The sequence below is a fragment of the Lactuca serriola genome, chromosome 3 (genome assembly GCF_051521515.1).
Source record: "Lactuca serriola cultivar US96UC23 chromosome 3, Lser_US96UC23_V15, whole genome shotgun sequence".
Taxonomy (NCBI): Eukaryota; Viridiplantae; Streptophyta; class Magnoliopsida; order Asterales; family Asteraceae; genus Lactuca; species Lactuca serriola.
Window position 1 is genome coordinate 309,053,297 of NC_136410.1, and position 27,380 is coordinate 309,080,676.

Genomic DNA, 27,380 nt, shown 5'->3' on the forward strand with positions numbered 1-27,380 from the left:
TTTGTGAAGGTTTGAAGAAGGAGAAGAAGCAAGGAGCAAGGAGAAGAGGTGTAGTGCAAAGATCCAAGGGCAAATCTGAGTTATTTGAGGTATTTTCGGATTTTCCCTCTTGTTATATGCTTTAAACCTCCATTAGAGCCCTCCTAGGATCTAGTTGATGCTTGTTCCAAGCCTTATGTGTGCATGGATGCTTTAATAAGTCGAGATATCTATATATCTGAATGATTGGGTGTTGTAGAGCCCAGATCTACTGCCTTTTTGGAGTTACTTTGCATATTAACCATAGATCTACCCATTTTGTGCATCTTTTAGCCTTATTTCCCTTATTCATGAGGTTGTACACGTAAAGTTGGAAACTTTACGTGGTAAATCAGCTTATTGGACTCAGATCTATCAATTGTATGTGTTGGATTCAAACAAAATCGAGTAAAAATCAGTTGCATGGCGGCAACTCGGCGAGTCGGGAAGAACGACTCGGCGAGTCGGGTCGCGAGTCCCCGATTCCTTCATTTTTATCAGTGTCGAGTGGATCCAGTGAGTTAGAGAGTGGACTCAGCGAGTTGAGAGTAGACTCAGTGATGGAGGGACTCGGCGAGTTGTTCATACAACTCGGCGAGTCCAAGGCAATCTTCTTAAGCTCAAGAACAACTCGTCGAGTTGTTCATAGGACTCGGCGAGTCGGATGAAGATTGTCTGAGTTCTTGGATCGGGAGAGTACTCGTCGAGTCGATGCCATACTCGATGAGTAGCAGCGAGTTAAGTCGAGGAGTGAGAATAGGGACTCGGCGAGTTGGCGGCCCAACTCGGCGAGTCAGGTCAACTATGGGTTGACTTTGATCGAGAGTTGACTTTGTCTGAGAGTTGACTTTGACCTGGGGTAAAAGAGTCATTTTACCCAGTGCAGTGTTTAGTATTTGATTGAGAATGTTTATGGTCTTGTAGCCGGGGAGATACCAGAGCAGCAGCAGTTAGCCCTCAGAGCTATTCACTCAGCAGCCAGTTCACGAGGTGAGTCTCCCTTCAGTAGGATCGGGTCTACGGCCATAATGCCGGCCCGTGTAATTATCAGTAGTCCGGTCTTTAGTTTGATGTAGTAGCTAGCTGGCTTGACGTCTTTGTGGTTCAAGCATATCTGTGTTATGCGTTCCGGACTTCGGTCCGATGCAGTCAGTTCCGGACTTCGGTCCGATGCAGTTAGTTCCGGACTTCGGTCCGATGCAGTCAGTTCCAGACTCCGGTCCGATGCAGTTAGTTCCGGACTCCGGTCCGATGCAGTTAGTTCCGGACTCTGGTCCGATGCAGGGGACAAGGTCCCGGTCAGTTCCGGACTTCGGTCCGATGCAGCTAGTTCCAGACCTCGGTCTGATGCAGTGGGCCAGGCCCAGTATGTGATTTATATGTATTGTATGGTATGTGGTAGTTTGGGGGAGCTCACTAAGCTTCGTGCTTACAGTTTCAGTTTTGTTTCAGGTACTTCCGCTAGTAGAGAGAGGAGCTCGGGATGATGGCATCGCACACACCACAGCTTCAGCTTTTATCCTGGGAGTTGATTGGTTCTTGATTTTTATATAACATGGATATGATACAGTTTTCCGCATAGTGTTTTTATTATGATTTTGAGATACATCATGTATGGTTTATGATATGACACTCAGATTATGGTTTTTGGTTATGTTGAAAAACGAAATTTTTGGGTCGTATTTTTGGGTCGTTTCAAGTTGGTATCAGAGCCCTGGTTTGAGGGATTCGGATACACTTCCGGGTGTATCTGAACTCAAACTAAGGGGAAATAAAAAGATTTTTAAAAGGAAAATGTTTTCTAAAAGAATTTTGAAAGCACTTAGAAAGAAAGAAAATTTTTAAACAAGATAAGGGTGTTGTGCATGCGATCAGCCGAGCTCAAGTAAGTACTCCCAAATTACCCATACAAGTTATTTGTTCAGTTTCAGTTTCAGTAGAACAGCATGCTAGTATAAGACTAAGGATCTAGGAGAATGTCTTATGTGCCTGCTTTATGTGTTACATCTTTATGAGTATTGCATGCTAGTATTGAGTAGACAGCAGTAGGATAGCCTGTTTAGGTTATGCCTGATAGTATGAGCTTAGCACTGTATGCTAGATCAGTTTCTCGTTTTGAGAATAGTTTTGCCTGAGTATGTTTCCTTATTCCGAATGCTGCTTGCTTCGTGCTTTGTGGGAGTTCTGAGTGATGGAAGTTAGCCATTAGGTGAACACGTTACACCACATGTGATCAGGGTTGAATAATCCCAGAGTGCTGGAACTGGCCCTATTGCGCAGCTCTTGTTTGAGTCCAACCGTGATAGGGACGGGTCTTTTACTTGAAGGATTATCTGATCTTCGTCACATGTGATGGTGTTCAGGTGATGGTTAATTAGCATTATAAGGAGACCTGCAGCAGCTGAGGACTAGTGGAGTTGAGTCTGAGGTTTCCCTGGGGCAAGCCTAGGATGAGAGTAGCAGAGATCAGTAGTAGTAGAAGTGACTTGGTGGAGTCAGGGCAGTTCTTGAAGAGAGTACGGATAAATGTGGAAGGTAGTATGGGCCCGTACTACTGGAAGCAGAGGATCCGTACTCGAATCAAGAAATGCTGAGACAAGACCAGGAAGCTAGTTGTAGTATCAATGATCCCTCAAGATATTCCTGTTTTCTAATGTAGTTGTGATGTGTTTCAGAATGGTGGTTCTGCGTTCGAGACCAGCAGCCGGCAGCGGAGGTGTCGGGGAGGGATCAGGTTCAGGTTCGGGGGATGAGCGCATGGATGAGCAGACCCGAGAGTTTCTTTCTTCGGAGATTACGCGCATCATTATAGAGCAGACTCCTGTGATCTTCGGTTCGATCAAGGAGGGGATTCTAGAGCTGATGGATGAGAGATTGGGCACCTTCCGTGCCGAGGTGGCGGCCATGATGGGGTCGCGCACCCTTACTTTCAGGGAGTTCAGGGCATGTGGAGCTCCGGACTATCATGGGGCGCGAGACCCCATAGTGAGCAGCAGATGGTTGGCGGATGTGGCCAACGCCTTCCGCACTAGCAGATGTCCTGAAGGGGACAAGGTCAGATTGGCGTCCTGTCTTCTGAAGGACAGGGCACGAGATTGGTGGGAGGAGGTCGGGCATGCCATTGGGGATGATGCAGCATTGGACGCCATGACCTGGGCTGATTTCTCTACCAGGTTCAGGGCGGAGTTTGCACCGGTCATTGAGGTGCAACAGCTAGCTAGGGAGTTTCAGGACCTCACCCAGACTACAGAGACAGTGGCGGAGATCACCGCCAAGTTCAGGGAGAGGGCTCTTCTCGTTCCTCAGTATGTAGCTGATGAGGAAATGAAGAAGGCCCGTTATCACGAGATGTTGCGGAGCGATATCCGCCAGTTTGTGAGCCGGTCCAACTGTAAAAAGCTGGAAGATATGATTGCTAGAGCTCGGGAGAGGGAGATTGATCTTGAGATGGAGAAGAAGAGGAAACCGGAGGCGGTTTCGGGTTCAGGCGGTTCGGGCAAAAAGCCCAAGGTTTCGGATCACAGATCTAGGAGTTAGCAGAGCCACGTTCGATGTGGCAAGTGTGGGAGATTGCACGAGGGAGCGTGCAAGGCAGGGAGTTCCGGCTGCTACAAGTGCGGTCGGATTGGGCATTTGAGTAGGGATTGTACGGCCCCTGCTACTGCCGTCGCAGCATCAGATCTGATTTGCTTTCAGTGCAATCAGAGGGGACATAAAAAGTCCCAGTGTTCGAGTTTAGCTTCAGCGGGGAAGGTGGCTGCACCTGCCCCTGCTACCTTGAGGATTACAGATGGCCGGCAGGGCCGAGCTGATGCGCCAGTGGCGAAGAGTAGGGCGTTTCAGATGACAGCAGAGGAGGCGCGAGCGACTCCTGATGTGGTGACGGGTATGTATCTTCCCTTTTATCTCTTTATTATTATTGATTAAATGTTGCTTATGATTGTATGTTTTATTCAGGGTCGTTCTCTGTGAACGGCATTTCTGCTTTGGTATTATTCGATTCGGGGGCTACCCGATCATTCGTATCTCTTGCGCTTAGCAAGAGGTTCAGTAGAGCTCCAGGGGAGCTGGATTGTCCATTAGAGGTTGAGATAGCGGATGATAGGACCGTGAGGGTCGGCAGAGTGCACAGAGGGTGTTCTCTTCAGTTATTTGATGAGCAGTTTTCAGTGGATCTGGTACCTATTCCCCTGCGAGGGAATAAGGTTATTGTGGGTATGGATTGGCTAAGCCCCAATGGGGCGGTGATTGATTGTGAGCTTCAGCTAGTGAGGGTTCGCACTCCCAGTGGGGGAGAGTTGGTGATTCAGGGTGAGAGGCCACAGCGAGGACCGACCTTTTGTTCCGCCGCAAGGGCGAGGCGCTATGTTCAGCAGGGTTGCGCCGGTTTTGTAGCTTACGTTTTGGATGCCCGGGATAAGGGCAAGTCGACAGTTGATGATGTTCCTATTGTTCGAGATTACCCGGACGTGTTTCCTGAGGATTTGCCGGGGATACCTCCTGAGAGACAGGTCGAGTTCAGGATCGACCTCGTCCCTGGTGCGGCTCCGATAGCCAAGGCACCGTATCGACTAGCTCCCCCTGAGATGCAGGAGTTGTCTACGCAGCTGCAGGAGCTGTTAGACAAGGGTTTCATTCGGCCGAGCAGTTCGCCTTGGGGAGCGCCGATCCTGTTTGTGAGAAAGAAGGATGGGTCGCATCGTATGTGTATTGATTATCGGGAGTTGAATAAGGTAACGGTGAAGAACCGTTACCCACTCCCGAGGATAGATGATTTGTTTGATCAGCTTCAGGGAGCGTCCTGGTTCTCCAAGATCGATCTACGCTCCGGATATCATCAGATGTGGGTTAGAGATGAGGATGTACAGAAGACTGCTTTCAGGACCAGATATGGTCATTACGAGTTTGTGGTGATGCCATTTGGGCTCACCAATGCTCCAGCCGCGTTCATGGATCTCATGAACCGCGTGTGTAGGCCGATGCTGGATCGGTCAGTGATAGTGTTCATAGATGACATCTTGGTATATTCCAAGACGCAGGAGCAGCACGAGGAGCACCTGCGGGAGGTGCTGGAGGTTTTGAGGAGGGAGAGACTTTTCGCAAAGTTCTCCAAATGTGAGTTCTGGTTGCGCGAGGTGCAGTTCCTTGGTCACCTCGTCAACCGGAAGGGTATTCTGGTAGATCCGGCCAAGATAGAGGCCGTGATGCAGTGGGAGGTCCCGAAGTCTCCATCTGAGATTCGGAGCTTCCTAGGGTTGGCAGGGTATTATCGGAGATTTATTCAGGATTTCTCCATGATAGCAGTGCCGCTCACCCGACTGACCAAGAAGTCAGTGGTATTTCGTTGGGGTCCGGAGCAGCAGACAGCATTCGAGACCCTCAGGCAGAGATTGTGCGAGGCTCCGATCCTTACCTTGCCAGAGGGAGTAGAGGACTTTGTAGTCTATTGTGATGCCTCGATCACAGGTTTGGGAGCAGTTCTGATGCAGCGAGGCCATGTGATAGCTTATGCCTCGAGACATTTGAAGCCTCACGAGGCTAATTATCCTACCCATGATTTGGAGCTGGGGGCAGTTGTATTTGCCCTCAATATTTGGAGGCATTACCTTTATGGGGTCCGTTGTACTATATACACGGATCACAAGAGTTTGAGGTATCTTATGGATCAGCCGAGTCTGAATATGAGGCAAAGGAGGTGGTTGGATGTGCTAAAGGATTACGACTGTGAGATCCTATACCATCCAGGGAAGGCCAATGTGGTGGCCGATGCCCTGAGCCGCAAGGTGTCGGCGGCCCCTATCAGGGATCTATGTTTGAGGATGACAGTGATCACTCCGTTGTTGGAGCAGATCAAGGAGGCTCAGGTAGAAGGTCTCAAGGAGGAGAGACAGAAGTGTGAGAGAATCGTGGGCCGAGTAGCTTCATTTGATTATGATAGTCGTGGTTTGCTGACGCTTCACGGGAGAGTGTGGGTACCGTACTGGGGTGGAGTACGGCAAGTGTTGATGGATGAGGCTCATAAGTCTCGGTTTTCTATCCACCCAGGGGCGACGAAGATGTACCGAGATCTTCGACCCGATTATTGGTGGCCCTGCATGAAGCGGGATGTCGCCTGGTACGTCAAGAGATGCCTGACCTGCCGGAAGGTCAAGGCGGAGCACCAGAGGCCTCACGGCAGGATGCAGCCGTTAGACATTCCCGTGTGGAAATGGGAGGACATTACCATGGATTTTGTCACCAAGCTTCCCCGGACCGCACGTGGAGTGGATTCGATATGGGTAGTAGTGGATCGGTTGACAAAAAGTGCCCATTTTATCCCGATCCAGGAGAGTATATCGGCGGAGAAGTTAGCCGATATCTATGTGCGTGAGATTGTGGCACGTCATGGAGTGCCGGTATCGGTGGTGTTTTCACATCCAGATTTTGGAAGCGGTTCCACGACGAGATGGGTACTCGTCTCCATTTCAGCACCGCTTTCCACCCTCAGACAGACGGGCAGAGCGAGAGGACGATTCAAACTCTCGAGGATATGCTTAGGGCATGTGTCCTAGATTTCGGTGGCAGTTGGGATACGTATCTTCCGTTAGCGGAATTCTCGTATAACAACAGTTATCATGCAAGCATTGATCGACCTCCCTTTGAGATGCTGTATGGGAGGAAGTGTAGGACCCCGATTTGTTGGGGCGAGGTCGGTTAGCGAGTCATTGGGAGCACAGAGGTGGTGCTCAAGACGACCGAGTTGATCCAGCAGGTCCGTAGTAGACTGCAGACTGCTCAGAGTCGGCAGAAGAGCTACGCCGATAGGAGGCGTTCGGACTTGGAGTTCCAGGTGGGGGATATGGTCCTTCTGAAAGTCTCACCTTGGAAGGGTGTCATCAGGTTCCGGAAGAGGGGCAAGTTGGGCCCCAGATTTATTGGTCCTTTCATGGTTTTGTCCCGGGTGGGTCGGGTTGCTTATCGGTTAGATCTTCCTGAGGAGCTTAGTCAGATCCACAACACTTTCCATGTGTCTCAGTTGAGAAAGTGTCTGGTGGATGAGTCAGCAGTCGTTCCCCTTGAGGATATTCAGATTGATAGCAGCCTGAATTATATTGAGAGGCCGGTCGCAATTCTGGATCGGAAGACCAAGACCTTGAGGAACAAGGAAATTCAGTTAGTAAAGGTGCAGTGGCAGCACCGGAAGGGGTCTGAGTGGACGTGGGAGGCTGAGGAGGAGATGAGGGAACACTACCCAGAGTTATTTGCAGATTCAGCCGTAGCAGACTTCGAGGACGAAGTCTGAGATAAGTGGGGGAGAATTGTAACGACCCGTGTCCGGTATGGTAATTTCTTGGTTTTTATTTTGAAGTTTTGCAAGAGGGCCTCGGCAAGTTCATAGCCTGACTCGCCGAGTAGGGTCGCGACTTCGAGCACATGTGAGCCGGGGACTCGGCGAGTCCATATCCCTGACTCGGCGAGTCCATCCGTCTGGGTGAAACCCTAAATCCCCGGGTTGCCCACTATTTAAGTCACCTTATAGCCCCATTCTCGCCTCCCTCACCCTGAGAACTCTGTGAGAAAGAACCCTAACCCTCCCTTGTGTGAGCTAAGTGTTTTGTGCCATTTTGTGAAGGTTTGAAGAAGGAGAAGAAGCAAGGAGCAAGGAGAAGAGGTGTAGTGCAAAGATCCAAGGGCAAATCTGAGTTATTTGAGGTATTTTCGGATTTTCCCTCTTGTTATATGCTTTAAACCTCCATTAGAGCCCTCCTAGGATCTAGTTGATGCTTGTTCCAAGCCTTATGTGTGCATGGATGCTTTAATAAGTCGAGATATCTATAGATCTGAATGATTGGGTGTTGTAGAGCCCAGATCTACTGCCTTTTTGGAGTTACTTTGCATATTAACCATAGATCTACCCATTTTGTGCATCTTTTAGCCTTATTTCCCTTATTCATGAGGTTGTACACGTAAAGTTCGAAACTTTACGTGGTAAATCAGCTTATTGGACTCAGATCTATCAATTGTATGTGTTGGATTCAAACAAAATCAAGTAAAAATCAGTTGCATGGCGGCAACTCGGCGAGTCGGGAAGAACGACTCGGCGAGTCGGGTCGCGAGTCCCCGATTCCTTCATTTTTATCAGTGTCGAGTGGATCCAGTGAGTTAGAGAGTGGACTCAGCGAGTTGAGAGTAGACTCAGTGATGGAGGGACTCGGCGAGTTGTTCATACAACTCGGCGAGTCCAAGGCAATCTTCTTAAGCTCAAGAACAACTCGTCGAGTTGTTCATAGGACTCGGCGAGTCGGATGAAGATTGTCTGAGTTCTTGGATCGGGAGAGTACTCGTCGAGTCGATGCCATACTCGACGAGTAGCAGCGAGTTAAGTCGAGGAGTGAGAATAGGGACTCGGCGAGTTGGCGGCCCAACTCGGCGAGTCAGGTCAACTATGGGTTGACTTTGACCGAGAGTTGACTTCGTCTGAGAGTTGACTTTGACCTGGGGTAAAAGAGTCATTTTACCCAGTGCAGTGTTTAGTATTTGATTGAGAATGTTTATGGTCTTGTAGCCGGGGAGATACCAGAGCAGCAGCAGTTAGCCCTCAGAGCTATTCACTCAGCAGCCAGTTCACGAGGTGAGTCTCCCTTCAGTAGGATCGGGTCTACGGCCACAATGCCGGCCCGTGTAATTATCAGTAGTCCGGTCTTTAGTTTGATGTAGTAGCTAGCTGGCTTGACGTCTTTGTGATTCAAGCATATCTGTGTTATGCGTTCCGGACTTCGGTCCGATGCAGTCAGTTCCGGACTTCGGTCCGATGCAGTCAGTTCCGGACTTCGGTCCGATGCAGTCAGTTCCGGACTCCGGTCCGATGCAGTTAGTTCCGGACTCCGGTCCGATGCAGGGGACAAGGTCCCGGTCAGTTCCGGTCCGATGCAGTTAGTTCCGGACTTCGGTCCGATGCAGTTAGTTCCGGACTTCGGTCCGATGCAGTCAGTTCCGGACTCCGGTCCGATGCAGTGAGTTCCGGACTCCGGTCCGATGCAGTTAGTTCCGGACTCTGGTCCGATGCAGGGGACAAGGTCCCGGTCAGTTCCGGACTTCGGTCTGATGCAGCTAGTTCCAGACCTCGGTCTGATGCAGTGGGCCAGGCCCAGTATGTGATTTATATGTATTGTATGGTATGTGGTAGTTTGGGGGAGCTCACTAAGCTTCGTGCTTACAGTTTCAGTTTTGTTTCAGGTACTTCCGCTAGTAGAGAGAGGAGCTCGGGATGATGGCATCGCACACACCACAGCTTCAGCTTTTATCCTGGGAGTTGATTGGTTCTTGATTTTTATATAACATGGATATGATACAGTTTTCCGCATAGTGTTTTTATTATGATTTTGAGATACATCATGTATGGTTTATGATATGACACTCAGATTATGGTTTTTGGTTATGTTGAAAAACGAAATTTTTGGGTCGTATTTTTGGGTCGTTTCAGTAGCATTGGGCACACCACGTGATTCGTATGGTTATTCACACCTTGTTTGTGAACCTCGGCATCCCAGTCACAAATTGTAGGGCATAATCGAGATTAAACATGCCATTGAAAAGTTCTATGAATCTCAAAAGATCTAGGAGTTTCAATTCATTTAAAACTTAAACTTCTTTTTCGTTTTTCATGGTGGAAATTGGTAAATCGTCATTTACCTACCTTCAAATATTCTACAACTAGATTACGGCATCCCTCTTCTAGGTTGTAGAGTATTGTGTTGGATCCTAGCTTGATGTTTCATTTGGGTGTTGCATCAACAATTCTAATCAACTTAACTTGAATTTTCTCCCGTTTTGTAGATGTCTGAATCTTACAATGGACTTCCCAAATCCTTTGGAACAAGCTTTCCAAATGAAGATGACGTTCCGAGATACGATCAAGGAAATGAGAGTCATGCTTCACTTCCTCCACATCCTCTAATTATTCTCCCTGACCCACAAGTTCAAAGGCTTTGAAAAATTCAAGTTCACTCAAGCCCTTTTGGCAAGTAAACACGAAGATGGAAAACCTGTGTGTGCACACATCTTAGAGATGAAGTCACGCATTGACAGGTTAAACATGTTGGGTGTCAAGATTTCAAGTGAGTTAGCTGTTGACTGGGTTCTTCAGTCACTTCCTGAATCATATGGTGAGTTCGTTAGAGAGTACTATATGATGGACCACGACGTGACCCTCATTAATCTCACCTATTTTCTTATAGTTGCTGAATCAGCAATGAATTGGCGTGCTGGTCAAGCAAATTTGTCTAGTGAATTAAACTCCCAAACTTCAATGGACACTGGCGACATTGGAAATCCAGAAAGAACTAAGTCTGTGATTGTCCGATGTGATGTGCCAAAGGAGTCCATTTGCTTTTATTTCCAAGAGAAAGGGCATTGGAGACGAAGCTGCCCTAACTACCTGAGAGATCTAAGAGATGGGAGAGTCAAGACGTATGGCTGTACTTCAGGTAAAATCCATTATCTAACTCTTTTGAGTTCCTATTCTAGATTCTTAATACATGTTGTGATAAGATTACATTTTGATGTTTTGTTGGATCGAAGAAAAGATAGGAAGCTTGAGAAAAGAAGTGAGCCGAATCTAATCATGACGAAATGGATTTCGATCGCATTACTCGAAGAATGGATTCTTGAGCTACTACTTGGAGTTAGAATAGATTGTAACGAAATATGTGATAACATAGTTTTTTCAATTGAATTTCATTGTAAGGACAAATTTTTTCCGCAGTAAAATGAATTTTGATTTTATCTTATTTATTTATCCTTGCGATGGCATGTATGAAAAATTGGTGTTTGAATGTTTCTATTATTAGCAATAATGGATTTGATTCTTAATTAGGTTAATTGTGGAAGTGTCAAGAGTTTACCAAGTAAGGAGAGTTTCTGATCACCCAAGTTTCAATTGGACAGAAACTTGGAATCATGCAATGTGTATTGTATTATGAATGAAAAACATTCACATTTGGGAAACTTAGACTAATTCTTTGACAAAGTGTCAATTGAAGGACTAGGAGATCAAGTACACTAGGTTGTGCGTTGATCAAGTCCACCACAAGAGTGAAAAAGATATTCGTTATGATTTACTAAGGTTTAGTAAATATGATTATACTTATAAGATTAAGTGTAATTCTAAGTTGATTGAAAGAGTTTCAACGAATAGTAGAACGAATAAAGAAGAATCAAGTAGGCAGAAAGATAAAAGTTTCTCCTTTCTAAGAAGAAGGGAGAGTACCCTTTATTATGTTTTATGATAATTCTTAAAGATTAAGAACCATGTCTCAATAGATCCTCTAAGTGAGTCTTAGTGCAATTGCATGTCTAAGAAGAGGAATCAAGTATTGTAGAAATGGTTAAATCAATAAGTCAACCATACTTCGTTCCAATATCAAGTCTTAGAGTCAAGATTGTGACATTGAGTGAAAAGTTTTAAGTAGGTTTATAACACTCATCAAATGTGGAACTTGGAAAAGTTTTCTTATTCTTACACATTTGAAATTGGTAAGTTGTGCTATCTTGGGTAAGACAAAGACCAACTAGGACCAATTATGTGAAGTGTTTTGTCTTGATAAGAACTACACTAACTCTTGAGTATTTGCTTTGTCAAGAAATGTTTCTTGACAAGAGAATCTTATATGTCAAGGAGTCAGTGGGAGTATAAATGGTCTTGAAAGGTTTCAAGAACAAATCAAGAATAAACCTTATCGATCATCACTAGCACACGACTTGAGGTTTACAACCTATCATGCTGACATTATTTTGTTTCTGTTCCATTCCAATTGAATTAATTGTGTATGTGAGATCTATAAGTTCTCATTTGAATGCATACTAAAGCCTTAGTCGATGGAAAGTACATTGATATGTAAGGACAAGTTACTAAACTACTTGGAAGACATGGTGGGCACTCGTGTTACCATAGGGCAAGAAATCAAGATTAAGAAAGTTCAGTCCATATGAGTTTGGATTTGTCGCAAACCTTGGTTTTGGAAAATTCACATGGATAGGAACTCATACACCATAAAATCTAAGTGTAACAAGATTCCCTCCTTCATGAAAATGATTGTGAGGAAATGATTTCACTAAGAGAGATCTTAAGAATATAGCAATTGTGAAAACCGTATTCTCAAATTCGATTATGGTTACAGCATCCCTTTCCATAGTTCGAATTGTGAGATTTGGCAATTAGTTTGAACATTTGGAACTTAGTAACATAAGTTCTAAATTGTTTAAGAACACATATGAGCTATCTAGGCCAAAGGTGTATAAGTTTAAGAAGCTTAGATAAAGGATTATCGAAGCACCTGGTATTAGAAATATGAATTTTGTTGAATTTAATTAGCATTGTTTTCTAGAAGTTCAGTTGTTTTCTGAATACATGTCAAAGCTAGTGGGAGCATAAGTGATATGCTTATATGATAATAATCATCATAATAGTGCGAGCATAAGTGTTATGTTTGTATGATTATTATGGCAAATATTGCAAGTTAGCGATATTAATTATAGAAAAATAAAGATTCAATTTTCAAAGTTGCAAGGTTTGAAAAGTTGTTTTACTATAATTAAGGGAGAGAATATTATACTTCGTTTCAAAATATAAAGCTTAGATTGAGAAATTTTGATTTTTTCAGTCAAAGGATACATTGTTTGTTCTCAAAATTCGATTATGATTAGGCATCCCTCTTCATAGTTCGAATTGTGAGAACATGACACATCAAATATTATGGCAAAAGATTGGTAAAGTATCATATCTGTATGTAAGACATTATGCATCGTGTCCCATACGCTTCGGGTATAACATCGATTGCAAATGCTATAATATTTACCATTCTAAAATTTTTTCAAATGTCTAGCGCATTAAGAGGGAAAAAGGACTAGAATTGGTTTTGACTAAAATAATTAAACAACTATCAAAGGAACAATCCAAAGTTCGCTAAGGATTGGTTGTTTGTGACTAGTTGGGAGTATGGTATTGGATGGACCATATCGACATTATTATGAATAGATAAGATTCTATTAAGAATGAGTTGTCATATGGAAAATGTGTAAATGTTTCCATATTGGGAGTTGGATATTGAGAATCTATGTCTAGCTTAGAAATTTTTATGCAAGAAGGATGTTCAAAGGAATGCACTTCGAATGTGAGACTTCACGTCTATAGAATTGTCTTGTAACAATTTCTGATAGAGTACCTTGTAATTTCATTGGCTAAGTCTTGGTGACTTTTGTGCTATGATTTTGCAAAGGGATCGTTGCATAAAATGTTAGAATCTAGCATATTCTAGTAGTGGCAAGAACCTTGTGTTCTTACACTAATAATTAGGATTAAGGAATTGTGAAATGAGCATCATTGGAAAAGTTTTCAGGTGATCTATTTCACAAAGCATGGACCATAGGAAACAAAGTGTGCATGCTTGGAGCATGGGAAAATTGTTGTTGTAATTCAAGTAATAAGTTGATTATCCGAAACATTAAATGATAAATAATGAGTAATCAATATGGTGGTTAAATATAAGTGTTTTATTTACTCTCACAAGTTTGGGGCCATATAGCATTAAGTATTATTATTATGTTTCAGTTTGCATGTTTTGACTTCTAGAATAACCAGGTTATTCAAACATCCACAGTCAGTCATACGTTGGGAGTAGGTATGAATAAAGATTGTCATGAATCTATCTGTAGATTGTCTGAAGTGTTTAGACATGGCACAAGTTTGCTGCAGAATTCATGAATGCTTTGATAAGATTAGAGTATTGGATTAAACCCACGCTCACTTGGATCACTTCATGGTTTTATCACGAGTGATTAGTGAGACGATAATATTATATATTCTTAAAACCGAGACGTGTGAGTTGTTATTTGTTGGTCGGTTGCACATTGATGATAAGTAAACGAACCAGTAACTTGGTGTTATAAATCTTATTGTTGTGTGTGATTCGATCAATAAATGCAAGCTAGCATTTGAGTCGAAGTCTATCCATTCCTTTTACCCAAAGTGGGATAAAAGCGATATCTATGGGCCTCTCGATGATTTAGTGATGACACCTAAGCGCTTGGCCAAGCCAGGACTAAGTTGATATGTTCAATTGTAGTCTGTTATCAGTCGTCATAAATCGGAAGTCGGGAAACAGTATAGAGAGAATGATTAAAATTCATGTCTTTTTTCTGTACGGTATCTTGAGAATGGAGGAATATATAATCCCTTATCTAGAGGACACGCTATCTGGTAAGATTAGAGTTGACAACGGCTTTTGCAAGCTAAGATTGATGATCAGGTTCTGAAGTCATATGGAAAATAGTTATTAGACTTATCCAAGTGGGAGACTATTGGATTAGTGTCTCAGTCCATAACTATTTTGGTATGTACTTGACCCGATTATGAGCAAGGTCCTTTTGGGTTGCCTTCACCATAGCAATATATAGGATGAATTAAGGAGAGAAAGGTTTAAATATGATTTATTAATATATTATGAGAATAATATATTAAAGGAGAAATCATATTGTTTAATTAATATTAGTCAAGAATTAATTGATAATTAATTTTGTGACTAAAAGAGATTAATTAAATTCAGGGGACTGGACTGCAATTATTGGATAATTAAGTTATTGGGCTAAGGAATGCTAAAGGAATAAGGGGTGAACAAAATTATGATGGGAGCCCATCATATTTTCGTCCATGGACTTATCCAGATGGTTTCATGGGCTGCTTAGAGTTTAAACTGTCCATTAGGGTTTTGAATGAAACCCTAGCAGCCCATACAAGTATATAAAGGACCCCTTAGGCTCCAAACACGTGGACAACTGACTCTCTAGGGTTTCTAGTCGTTTTTAGGCAGCCTCCTTTCTTCTCCTCTTCATCCAAGTTGTATATGGTGTTTGTGACTCCATTAGAGGTGCAGCATTTGAGGCACTAAGCTTTTGAAGCTAATCCAAGCAAGGAATTGATTGTTATTGCTATATAACAATCAAAGGTAATTCTATAAACCCTAATTCAGTTCATAATATGTTAGATCTAAGTTTATTAGTCTTGGATTCAAAGCATGTACAATAGAGAAACCTAGATCCAAGCATTAGGGTTTTTATGAGCACATAGGATTGTTCTTATGCATAAAACCCATCACCTTTGGGTTGCCTTCACCAAAGCAACTTAATAGGATGAATTATGGAGAGAAAGGATTAAATATGATTTATTAATATATTATGAAAATAATATATTAAAGGAGAAATCATATTGTTTAATTAATATTAGTCAAGAATTAATAAGAATTAAGTTTGTGGCTAAAAGAGATTAATTAAACTTAAGGGACTAGAATTGTAATTATAAGATAATTGCAATTGGGCTATGGATTACCATATAATATAAGGTTGGACGAATTCTACGGGGAAACCCATTAGAAATCGTCCAAGGCTTATTAAAAAGGGGGTTCATGGGTTGCTTAGGGCCTAAGCATCCAAACTAGGGTTTCCTTGTTAGATAAACCTAATAGCCTCACTATTTAAAGAACCCTTAAGCCCCAAAAACATGGTGAACTAATTGGTTAGGGTTTCCACATGTTTTGGGCAGCCTCTTTCTCTTCTCTTCTTCATCCTCTTGCTCTTGGTGTTTGTGAACCATTAGAGGAGTGACATTTGTGACTCTAAGCTTTCTAAAGTGAATACAAGAAGGATTTGAGATTGTTATTACTACATAACAATCAAGGTACGATCTAAACCCTAATTCATATGTTATATTGATTATCATATACTAGATCTAGGGTTTATAGTATTGGATGAATTGCATGTACAATAGAGAAACCTAGATCCAAGCATTAGGGTTTGTATGAGCACATAGGATGTTCTTATAGCCAAAACCCATCAGTGGTATCAGAGCCTTGATTGGTTTCTATTGTATTGATGCCTTGTTTGTTTGTTCAAGCTGTAAAATCGATTTTTTGGCCCCCTGTCTGATGAACTCGACGAGTTCCAATGTGGACTCGGCGAGTAGCTCCAACTCGGCGAGTCTATAGAGGAACTCGGCGAGTTTGAGCGTCAGAAGGCGGTAGTTTCGGGATTTTTACCTATTTTGACTTAGGATAATTGCCATAGTTGTTTAAAATGAATAAAATTCGAATTTTATTGATTCCTTATGATTATCCTTGTCAAAATAAAAGATTTTGGTCATCTAATTAGATAATTGTTACCTTATTTGTTAAATGTTAAATTATGGAAATTATTTGATCATTATCTTGCAAGAATTTGAACTACATCTAATTAGATAACCACCAATTAATAGTTAATTGCCTTATTTGAATTATGTGATCTAGAATATTCTTGACAAAGTTTGGAAAAGTTTCAAAATAATCCCTTTAGGTTTTATAGTTTAAATTTGAACTAAAAAGTTTTGTTTTGAAATTTAAATAGTTGAAACCCTAATGTTTTGAAAAAGGTTTCAAAACTTGCACTCATGTTTTGGAATTTAAATTTTGATTGAAAAGTTTGATTTTGAAATATTTGAATTCTAAACCCTAATGTTTTGAAATGTTTCAAAACTTGCCCTCGAGTTTTGGAATTTAAAAGTTGATTAAAAGTTTAATTTAGAAATGTTAAATTCTAAAACCCTAGTATTGTTTTGAAAAGTTCAAACAACACCCTTATGGTTTTATTAATTAATTAAGGTGTATAATTAAAATAGATTTAGTAAATCCATAAAATTTTGGTGTACAATTTAATTAAATTAAAAGTATAATTATTAAATTAGACCACCTAGTATTTTAAAAGTGTAAAATACACCCTATACTATATATAACATTAAAAGTCTAACATTATATATATATATATATATATATATATATATATATATATATGTATAAGTAAAAGTCATTCTTACCGTTAGTAGGCCTCATTCACAAAGATGGTCTATAAGGGGTGTTTAAGGAAATTGCCTATGAAATGGCGATTGAATGGGTATCCACTCTTGACTAGTGGAGGGTCGTTAGCCGAACAGGTAGGATAGGACAAAAACCTTCCATTATAAGTATAATGAAGTATAAAAGTAACTAAATGCCTTTTCAAAATTCCCCATCTTAGTTACTTTAGGCAAAAGTGAATTGATGCAATTCCATGAAATTACACTTTGTACCCTTGCGAAGATGTTAGTTGAGCGTGTGTGGTTAACCGGCACACTAATGGTTCTAAGCAAAGGTAGCAAAGGGTGACTCAATGTTTGTCATAGTTCGGTGGAGCGTGTGTGGTTTACCGGCACATCGAATAGGTGACTGTAACATGCGAGGGTACCATGTAGATTTGCATGGTTATTCACACCCGCTTTGTGATCCTCGGCATCCCAGTCACAAACTAGAGGGGCATATCGAGATTTAAACATGCCATTGAAAAGGTTCAATGAATCTCAAAGGATCTAGGAGTTTTCAATACATTTAAGACTTAAACTGTTTTTCGTTTTTCATGGTGGAAAATTAGTGGATCGTCATTCACTTACCTTCAAATGTTCAGCAATTAGGGTTACGACATCCCTCTCCCGAGTTGTGGAATATTGTGTTGGGTCCTAGCCTTAATATCTCATTTGGGTGATTTATTAAGGACTCAATCGATCAACTAACTTGAATTTGTTTTCTCCCGTTTTGTAGATGTCAAAGTACGACAACTATGGTCTTCCCAAATCCCGTGGAACAAGCATTCCACACGAAGATGATATTCCACGATTCGATCGAGGAACAAGAAATCATGCTTCACTTCCTCCTCCTCCTCCCGTTATTCTCCCTAACCCACAAGATCGAAGAATTGAAAGGTTCAATGTCACTAAAACCCTATTGGAAATGAAACATGAAGATGGTAAACCAGTGTGTGCCCATGTTCTAGGAATGAAATCACACATCGATAGGTTGATAATGTTGGGTGCGTCATTCCCGGATAAGTTGGCTGTGAACTGGGTTCTTCAGTCACTTCCCGAATCATATAATGAGTTCAAAAGAATGTATTATATGATTGATCATGAAGAAAACCTCATTGTCCTAACTTACATGCTCATTGCTGCTAAATCAGAAATGATTTGGCAAAGCAACAGAGTGTATTTGTTGAGAAAGTCAACCAACCATGCTTCGGAGGACGTTCTAGGAGAACTGACCTGCATTTGCTGCCAAGAGAAAGGGCGTTGGATACAAGTTTGCCCTAAGAGCCTGAAGAGTCAAGAAGATGGGAGAGTCAAAGAGTATGGTTGTGCTTCAGGTAAAATCCACTATCTAACTCCATTAAGTTCCTATTCATTGATTCTTAATACATAATGTGATAAGATTGTATTTGAATCTTTAAAGAGAAGAGGCTTGATGGAAAAAGCAAGATGAGTCTAATCGCAAAGAAATGGATCTCAATCCCATGGACTTGAAGATTAGATTTTGAGCATAGAAAGTTATGATTGAGTTGTTTGGAATATTTATTACATAGTTTTTCAATTGATTTTGCATTGTAAGGACAAAATGTTTTCCGCTGCTTTATGAATAAAATAAATTTTGATTTGGCTCATTTATTTATTTATTTATTTCCTTGCAATAAAATCATTATGAAAAATTAATGTTTGCATATTTCTACAACGAATGGATGTGATTCTTATTATGTTATTTGTGGAAAGGTCAAGAATTTACCAAATAGGAAGAGTTTCTCATCGCCCAAGTTTCACTTGGACAAAAACTTGGAATCATGCAACTTGGTTGCGCGATGAATGAGAAATTTCATATTTGGATGATTCCAAGTTTTGGTATGTACTTGACTCGATGGTGCATGGTCCTTTTGGGTTGCCTTCACCAAAGCAACTTGATAGGATGAATTATGGAGAGAAAGGATTAAATATGATTTATTAATATATTATGAGAATAATATATTAAAGGAGAAATCATATTGTTTAATTAATATTAGTCAAGAATTAATAAGAATTAAGTTTGTGGCTAAAAGAGATTAAATAAACTTAAGGGACTGGAATTGTAATTATAAGATAATTGCAATTGGGCTATGGATTATAATATAAGGTTGGACGAATTCTATGGGGAAACCCATTAGAAATCGTCCAAGGCTTATTAAAAAGGGGGTTCATGGGTTGCTTAGGGCCTAAGCATCCAAACTAGGGTTTCCTTGTTAGATAAACCTAATAGCCTCACTATTTAAAGAACCCTTAAGCCCCAAAACTTGGTGAACTAATTGGTTAGGGTTTCCACACATTTTGGGCAGCCTCTTCTCTTCTCTTCTTCATCCTCTTGCTCTTGGTGTTTGTGAACCATTAAAGGAGTGACATTTGTGACTCTAAGCTTTCTAAAGTCAATACAAGAAGGATTTGAGATTGTTATTACTACATAACAATCAAGGTATGATCTAAACCCTAATTCATATGTTATATTGATTATCATATACTAGATCTAGGGTTTATAGTCTTGGATGAATTGCATGTACAATAGAGAAACCTAGATCCAAGCATTAGGGTTTGTATGAGCACATAGGATGTTCTTATAGCCAAAACCCATCACTACCCGGTACGGCCATTCTAGGGTGCTGACCTACATGGTACGGCAATCATGTGGTGCCGACCTACCCGTGTCAAGCCATTCAGGGGTGATGACCTACCCATGTCAAGCCATTCTGGGGTGCTCACCTACCCGTCGGTCCTAACAACCGACCCTCGGGGACTATTCCACCCCCTACTGCTACTATCGCATATATCATAACATAAACATACTATCAGACATATCTGGGGTGTCCGAACTACCCTTCGGTCCTAACAACCAAACTTGGGGACTATTCCCCTCCTACTACCACTATCACATATAACATATCATGCCAGCATATAAACATATCATCACATACTGTCAGAAATATATGGGGTGTCTGGCCTACCCTTCGGTCCTAACAACCAAACTCTACTACTATCACATATAACATATCATGCCAGCATATAACATATTAGGTAGTAGCAAACCTAGATGATATCACAAAGACAATCATCTAACATACAACTCCTACCGGTGGGTCGCCATTGTGGCCGTAGACCCACCGCTACTGGAAGGTAACTCACCTCACACTGCTGAAGTCCCGTAGACACAATCCCACGTTGCTGATGTCCCGCAGACTCAACCCCAACTACTGCATGACAGATTCCTGAACTGTCAACACCAAAATAACACCCAATTAATAATTGGGTTCCACTACATAACCATAAGTACGTACTTAAGGTCATTACTACATCACCCTATGCTTGGCTTTATTCAATCCCAAGGCCCAATCCATAGGCCCAAAAGGCAATTCTGAGTCAAAGCCCATCATACGGCCTAGTTTTCCAAATTGGGCCCAAATCCTTTCAAGGTCTTACCATAAGGCCCAACCACTTAGTCCAGTCCAACATTCAACATAATGACCCAATATCACATAATCATAAAGGCCCAAACTATGGACCATCTATGGCCTATTTTTCCAAATTGGGCCCAACTCCTCATATGGGCCTTACCACAAAGCCTATTAATTATTCTAGTCCATTTGCTTGATCTTGGATGGCCCATTAATAACCTAGTCATCAAGGCCTAATAAAAGGCCCAACAATAAACACAAGCGAAATTAGGGTTTTCTCAAAAAATGACAATTGGGGTTTAGTGTTTCTCACTTAACCCATTAAGGACTTAATCCATTAAGTCCATCATTCTTCTAAATAAGTCATATGGTGTGATTGGGCTTAATCACACAATTCCATTCCAATAGCCCAAACGTGGGTCCTAAAGTCCAAGTTCATAAAATCCAATATTAGGGTTTTCTAAACCCTAATTAGGGTTTCCGACCCCATCTTAGCCCAATAGGCCCAATAGCTAGGTCCTTAAGCCCATTAGGGTTTCCTAAGGTCAATAAGGGTCCATTAGACCTATTAGACACATGTTTGGGCGTTAATGTTAATTAGGGCTTCATTAGGCCCTATAGGGTTTCACTAAGCCCATTAAGGCTTCTTTGGGCCCATTAGTGTTTTACTCCTTTGTCCAAACATCCCAACCATATCACAACACAACTAAGCACACCGCCACCCAACACGGCGATCGGTGGCAGCAGGAGGCGGCAGCCACCACCCTAATGTGGTGGTTTTCAATTTCTTTTCATTATACTTTAGCTAATTACACTTTACAATGCCTTAACCAAAAATAAACACACACTAGCTACATTAAACACACACAACCACCCAATGGTAGCTGGCGGCGGCGTATGGCAGCAACCACCACCTCACGGCCGTGGTGGTGGCTGTTTTCAGTTTTCCGACCAAATTAAATCACCCATCACACACACACATACGCATTTCTGCTTGCAAAACGAATCTAACACCCACCTGTGGTGGGCGGCGACGGCAATAGCACTCTAGCGGCAATCAACGGCGAATTGCGGTGACAACAAGGTAATGCCCAACATGGTGGTTACCACATTTTTCTGGCCAATAGAAGGCATACGTACACACTAACACAAGTCGAGCAAGGGGAACACACCCAATCACAGCCACCCCCATGGTGGCTCACGACAGTCAGAGAGAAAGCGTCATCCACAGCCGCAACCGCTGCTCGATAAAGAGATAGCGGCGATAGCTCAACGATAGAGGAAAAGGAGACGAAGTGGCGGCAGAAAACGATTCCAATAAAACTCAGCAAAGCCCACCTTGACGAACGACGGCTCATCATCTTCATCAACCCTCGGCGATTCTCTGGAAGCAGCATCGCAATGGCGACCTTCCATAGCAGTGTAGCGGTTGGTAGTGCTCAATGGCGAGGTGGTAGGCATCCCCGTTGATCAGAACAGCGAACAAAAGGGAGGTGGTGGCGGTTGACTTCACCCGTGGCGGCTGGAGAGGTTTTCCTAAGGGTTAGGGTATGAACGGTAGTGTTAGGGTTATATATGTTGGATTAGTGTCTAAGTCCATAACTATAATTGGTATGTACTTGACCCGACTCGGCATGGTCCATTTGGGTTTCATGGCATCAGAACATTTGGATAGACCATTTGTGAGAAGAGGACATTTGTGACATATTAATATATTATAAGTTCTAATATATTAATATGAAATCATGTTATTTAATTAGTATTGATCAAGAATTAATTTGGACTTAATTTAGTGATCAAAAGAGACTAATTAAATATATGGGGATTGATTGTGACAATCGTTAATTCTTATATATGTGGGCTTATGATCCAAGATTCCTTCTGTTGGGTTTAACCCATGTGGTGACCCATGGATACTCCATGGAGGTTAAAACCCATAGAGCATAAGGAATGGGTAAAGTCATGAGTTACATGGTGTAACCCTAATAGCCACACTATATAAAGACCCCTTTAGCTCAAGAAATTTGCACTAGTGATACTTATATGAGGGCTAGCCAATTTGAGCATGAAGTGTCTTCTTTTCATGGTTATTCCAAGTGTTGATGATGTTGTGTGAACCATTTGAGGTGTCACACTTGGGGTACTAGGCTCTCGAGCTTCATGGAGTTAAGCTATATCAACAAGGTATGTATTTCTATCTAGTTTATTATTCAAGTATCAAAAGATTGTATGCTAGTTAGGGTAATACCTTGGAGTATTCATATTTGCATGTATAATAGAGAAAACATATATCAAAGGTATTTAGGGTTGCATGTACACTTAGGAGTGTTAGAATGCTCAAAACCCAAAAGTGGTATCAGAGCCATGGGTTGTTTTCTATTATATTAATGCAAATGTTTTATTTTCAAAGATGAAAAAAAAGGAAAAAAAAACATGACGTTTGTCAAATTTTAAAATAATTACTTGTTTTTGTGAAAAACTAATTATTTGTAAAATTTGAATCATTTGCTATATGACTTGAATTAGGTCAAATTTAGTAAAAGATAAAATTATATGATTATTTTATTAGTTTTAAAATTTGATCTAAAGAGTTTTTTTGAAACCTCCATAAGTTATGAATATGAAAAGGTTTTAAAAAAATTGATTCAAAGTTTTTTTTGGAGTTACAAAACTTGGTCTTAATGTTTTAAAGAATTCCATAACTTGTTCTTAAGTTATGGAACATGAAAAGTTTCATCATAAAAGAAACATTAAGCTCCATAAGTTATGGAATCCAAAAGTTTTTTTCATGTTACCTTGTTTTATGAGTTATTTTTTAGATTAATGAAAAATATGTGTTAGTAGTTTTCAATCCAAATTAATCTAAAAGTTGTTCATAAAATGTGTTTTTGTAACTTGTCCTCAAGTTATACGAAAAGTCAAATTTATGAATCTTAAAAACTAATAAAAATGCCTTAGGTTACAAAAAAAATGAAGAGTCTTTCCTTATAAATAGTTTTTATGGCTCCATAACTTGTCCTCAAGTTATGGATGTCCAAGAGTCTCTTCATTAAAATTTTTAAAGCCTTAATTAAAACTCATAAGTTATGAAAATCCAAGAGTTTTGAATAGTTTCAAAACTTGCCCTCAAATTTTGGAATTTGAAAAGTTTTCTTTTATGAATACTTATACTTTATAATATTAAAGATTTAAAAGTTTTCTTGCCCTCAAGTTCAGCCCTTAGAATTTTAAAGATTTAAAATTCAAATCTTATACTTTATAATATTATAAGTTAATAATATTTATATATGTATAAGAGCAAGTCACTCTTACCGTTAGTAGGCCTCATTCACGAAGCCGGTCTATAAGGGGGTATAAGGTTACTGCCTATAAAATGGCAGTTTAATGGGTGTCCACTCTCACCCACCACTTCCTTGACTGGTGGAGGTCGTTAGCCGAACGGGTAGGACACGGACTATAATTCTCCCTTCATTAAAAGTATTAATGATAAATATAAAGTAACTAAATGTTTTTTATAATTCCCAGTCTTAGTTACTTTAGGAAAATGTGAATAAGGTGCTTATCCATGAAATTACACTTTGCACTTTGTTTAAGTCAGTTAGTGGAGCGTGTGTGGTTAACCGGCACACTAACTCGTATTTAACAAGGTAGGCAAAGGATAACTTAATATTTATCATAGTACCGATGGAGCGTGTGTGGTTAACCGGAACATCGGTTGAGAGGTAAATATTAAGGGTACCAAGTATATTTGCATGGTTATTCACACCTTGTTTTGTGATCCTCGGCATCCCAGTCACAAAACCTGAAGGGCACACTCCAAATTGAAACATGCCATTGAACAGTTCAATGAATCTCAAAAGATCTAGGAGTTTCAAATCCAATTAAAAACCTAATAATTATTTCATTTTTCATGGTGGAAATTGGTGAATCGTCATTCACCTACCTTCAAATATTTTATAGCTTGGATTACGGCATCCCTCTTCCGAGTTATAAAATTTTGTGTTGGGTCCTAGCCTTAATATTTCATATTGGGTGTTATATTAAGGACTTTAGATCAACTATCTTGAATATCTCCCAAAAGATGTCTAGTTTAGACATCTATGATCTTCCTAAATCTCTTGGAACATCACTTTCTCCACCTCCTCCAATTATTCTCCCTAACCCACAAGTTCAAGGTCACTCAAGCCATATTGGCAAGGCAAGGTACAAACATACTCACGAATATATACCAAACTTGGTTAATATACGTAAGTATCTCCTTCATAAGCAAAAAGTACATCAAGATCACCTTGATAGAAATGAAAACTCAGTTTCAGAACTCAAAAAAAGGATTTTAACTTGTTAACAATTCTTAAAATGAATAAAGAAATTTTTAATAACTCTGAAGAAAATAATTCAGAAGAAAAACAAATCTTAACTTATGTTGAAAATAAGATCGCATCTTGGAGATGAAGTCACATATTGACAAGCCAGGAAAGTTGGGTGTCAAAGTCTTAAGAAAGTTGGATGTTCAATAACTTTGTAAGTCACATAGTGAGTTCCTTTGGGACCCCTATGAAACAGACTATGACAAGACCCTTAATGATCTTATCTATTTGCTAAGATCAACTTCCTAAAGCTTTATGGACACTGACAATGATGACACTGGAAATCCAGAAAAAGCATTCTCTTCCCAATGAAAAGGGATCGGCCATAGTCAACTCGGTTGACCAAATGGTAAAGAGAAAAGCTAAGTCTGTGATAGTACCGGTAACATTACCAAAGGGTCCATATGTTTAAATTGCCAAAGGAAGGGGCATTGGTTGTGAAGTTGCTAGTAACATCCCGGAATATCAAGAGTAAAGTTGAAGGGCTAAAAGTGTAATTGGGAAAGGGAAACTCGGCGAGTCCACGAGTGGACTCGGCGAGTAGGGTCGCGACTTTGGTCGCGTGTTAAGTGTCCAACTCGGCGAGTCGGCGGCTAGACTCAGGGAGTTGGTGCTGAGTGGAGAAAACCCTACTTTCGGAGGATGAGCCCTATATAATGGACATTATACCCTCTCCCCAGCCTCCTTACCTTCCCTTGAAGTCCAGAAAACCCTAAAAACGCGATTGTGAAGGATTTGAGTGCAATTGAGCCTTGGAGAAGAGATTTGAGGAAGATCTTGGAGTGTTAGCAGGTTTGGAGCAAGGGGCTTTGCTTAGATTCAGATTTCCTTGCTGTTGGGGCTCCCTTTTGAGGTATTATCTCGTTCTTGGGCTGCTATTCATCTAGATTCATCATTTTTGGGATGTGTGGGAGGTTTAGCTTGTGGTATTTTGAGTTTGAAGGATAGATCTGAGGTTTCTACCTCAGATCTGGAATGGAGAAGGTGTAGAGTGCATTAAGGTCCCTGTTCTTGAGTGTTTGGTGAAGCCATCTTGTCCCAAACCCAAGCCCTAGAGTGTAAAATGCCTAGATCTCCTTGGATTGACGTAAAGTTTGCCACTTTACGTGATGGATGGGTTGTAGGAGGGTAGATCTACATTTTGGATCAATTGCATGGCCTGGAAGGCTTCTGTATGGGATGAGATCTAGAGGCACTCGGTGAGTCACAAAGGTGTACTCGGCGAGTTGCTTGAAGATGGACTGGAACTTGGCGAGTTAGAAGAACAACTCGGCGAGTAGGTTGAAGATAGCCTTAGACTCGGCGAGTCTGTTCTTGGACTCGCCGAGTCTGGTCGCGAGGTCTTAATCCTTTTTCAAGGTGAGCTGTGTAACAGTGAGTCAAGGGATGAATCGGTGAGTCGAGTGAGGAAGGATTCAGAGTTGTTGGACACGGTGACTCTCGGGGTGACTCAGCGAGTTGAGTCGCGAATTGTGGTAAATTATGAGCATGGGGACTCAGCGAGTCATCGGGTTCACTTGGCGAGTAGAGTCAGTCAGGGGTTGACTTTGTCTTGTCTTTGACCAAGGGTTAACCAGATGATTCCAGGGGCATTTTGGTAATTGTTAGCTTTTGTTTTGAGTTCAGAGTCTTGGTGTTGGCCAGTGTTGGAGATCGTATCAGTGGTTGGAGTAGCTTGGGTTTATCTGTTCAGTCGGCAATTTCGAGGTGAGTTATCCTCATTATATCAACAGGGTCTAAGGCACCAAGGCCAGCCCTTTATCGGATTGAGATCCGGGTATTTGTTGTTCTGTTATTGCTTTGATATGTTTGCATCCTGCTAGCTAGGATGGTATATGTTAGAGACCTGGGTGAGGTCTGTATCCTGTTATGTAGGGTGATGATATGCTAATGACCGGTTAGGTCGGTATCCTGGTTAGGATGATGATATGTTATGTGATCTGTTAGATCGGCTTCTTGACTGTGAATTGTTATATGATTGTATGTTTATGTGCACATGGTTGTTGGAATGGGGTTGGGTTGAGGCGGGTCCTGCTTTTTGTTGTGGGCCAAGATACCCAGGGCGGACTGGTTGTCCCGAAGGCCCAGCGAGCGGTCCGGATAGGCTGTAGGCCCCAAGAGGGCGGACCAGATGTGCCGAGGCTCGGAGAGTGGACCAGGCCGACTGAAGGCCCGGTGCGGGCGCACCAGTCATACTATAGACTCAGAGAGTGGACAAGGTGGATTGAAGGCCCGGTGCGGGCAGACCAATCACACTGCAGACTCGATGTATATGGCTAGACTCGGAGGGTGGACCAGGTGGACTGTTGGCCGGAGCGGCGGACCAGTCACATAGTAGACCCGAAGTGCATGGGTGTTCTGTTATCGGATATGATATGGCATGTTATGCGTGTATGGTGTATGTGGTTGGTATTTTGGGGGTATCTCACTAAGCTTTCGGGCTTACAGTTGTGGTTTATTGTTTTTCAGGTTCTTCAGGAGACCGTGGCAAGGCAAAGGCGTGATCGTACTGCTCCTCATGATTATGTTTTATGATGTGATTCTGGGAAGACTCTGATAATAATTGTATTGAAAACATTTTTGTAATAACATTAAGAAAATGGGTTTTTTTTTTAAAGAAAGTTAAAATTTGTTGAAATTTATGGTCGTTACAAGTTGGTATCA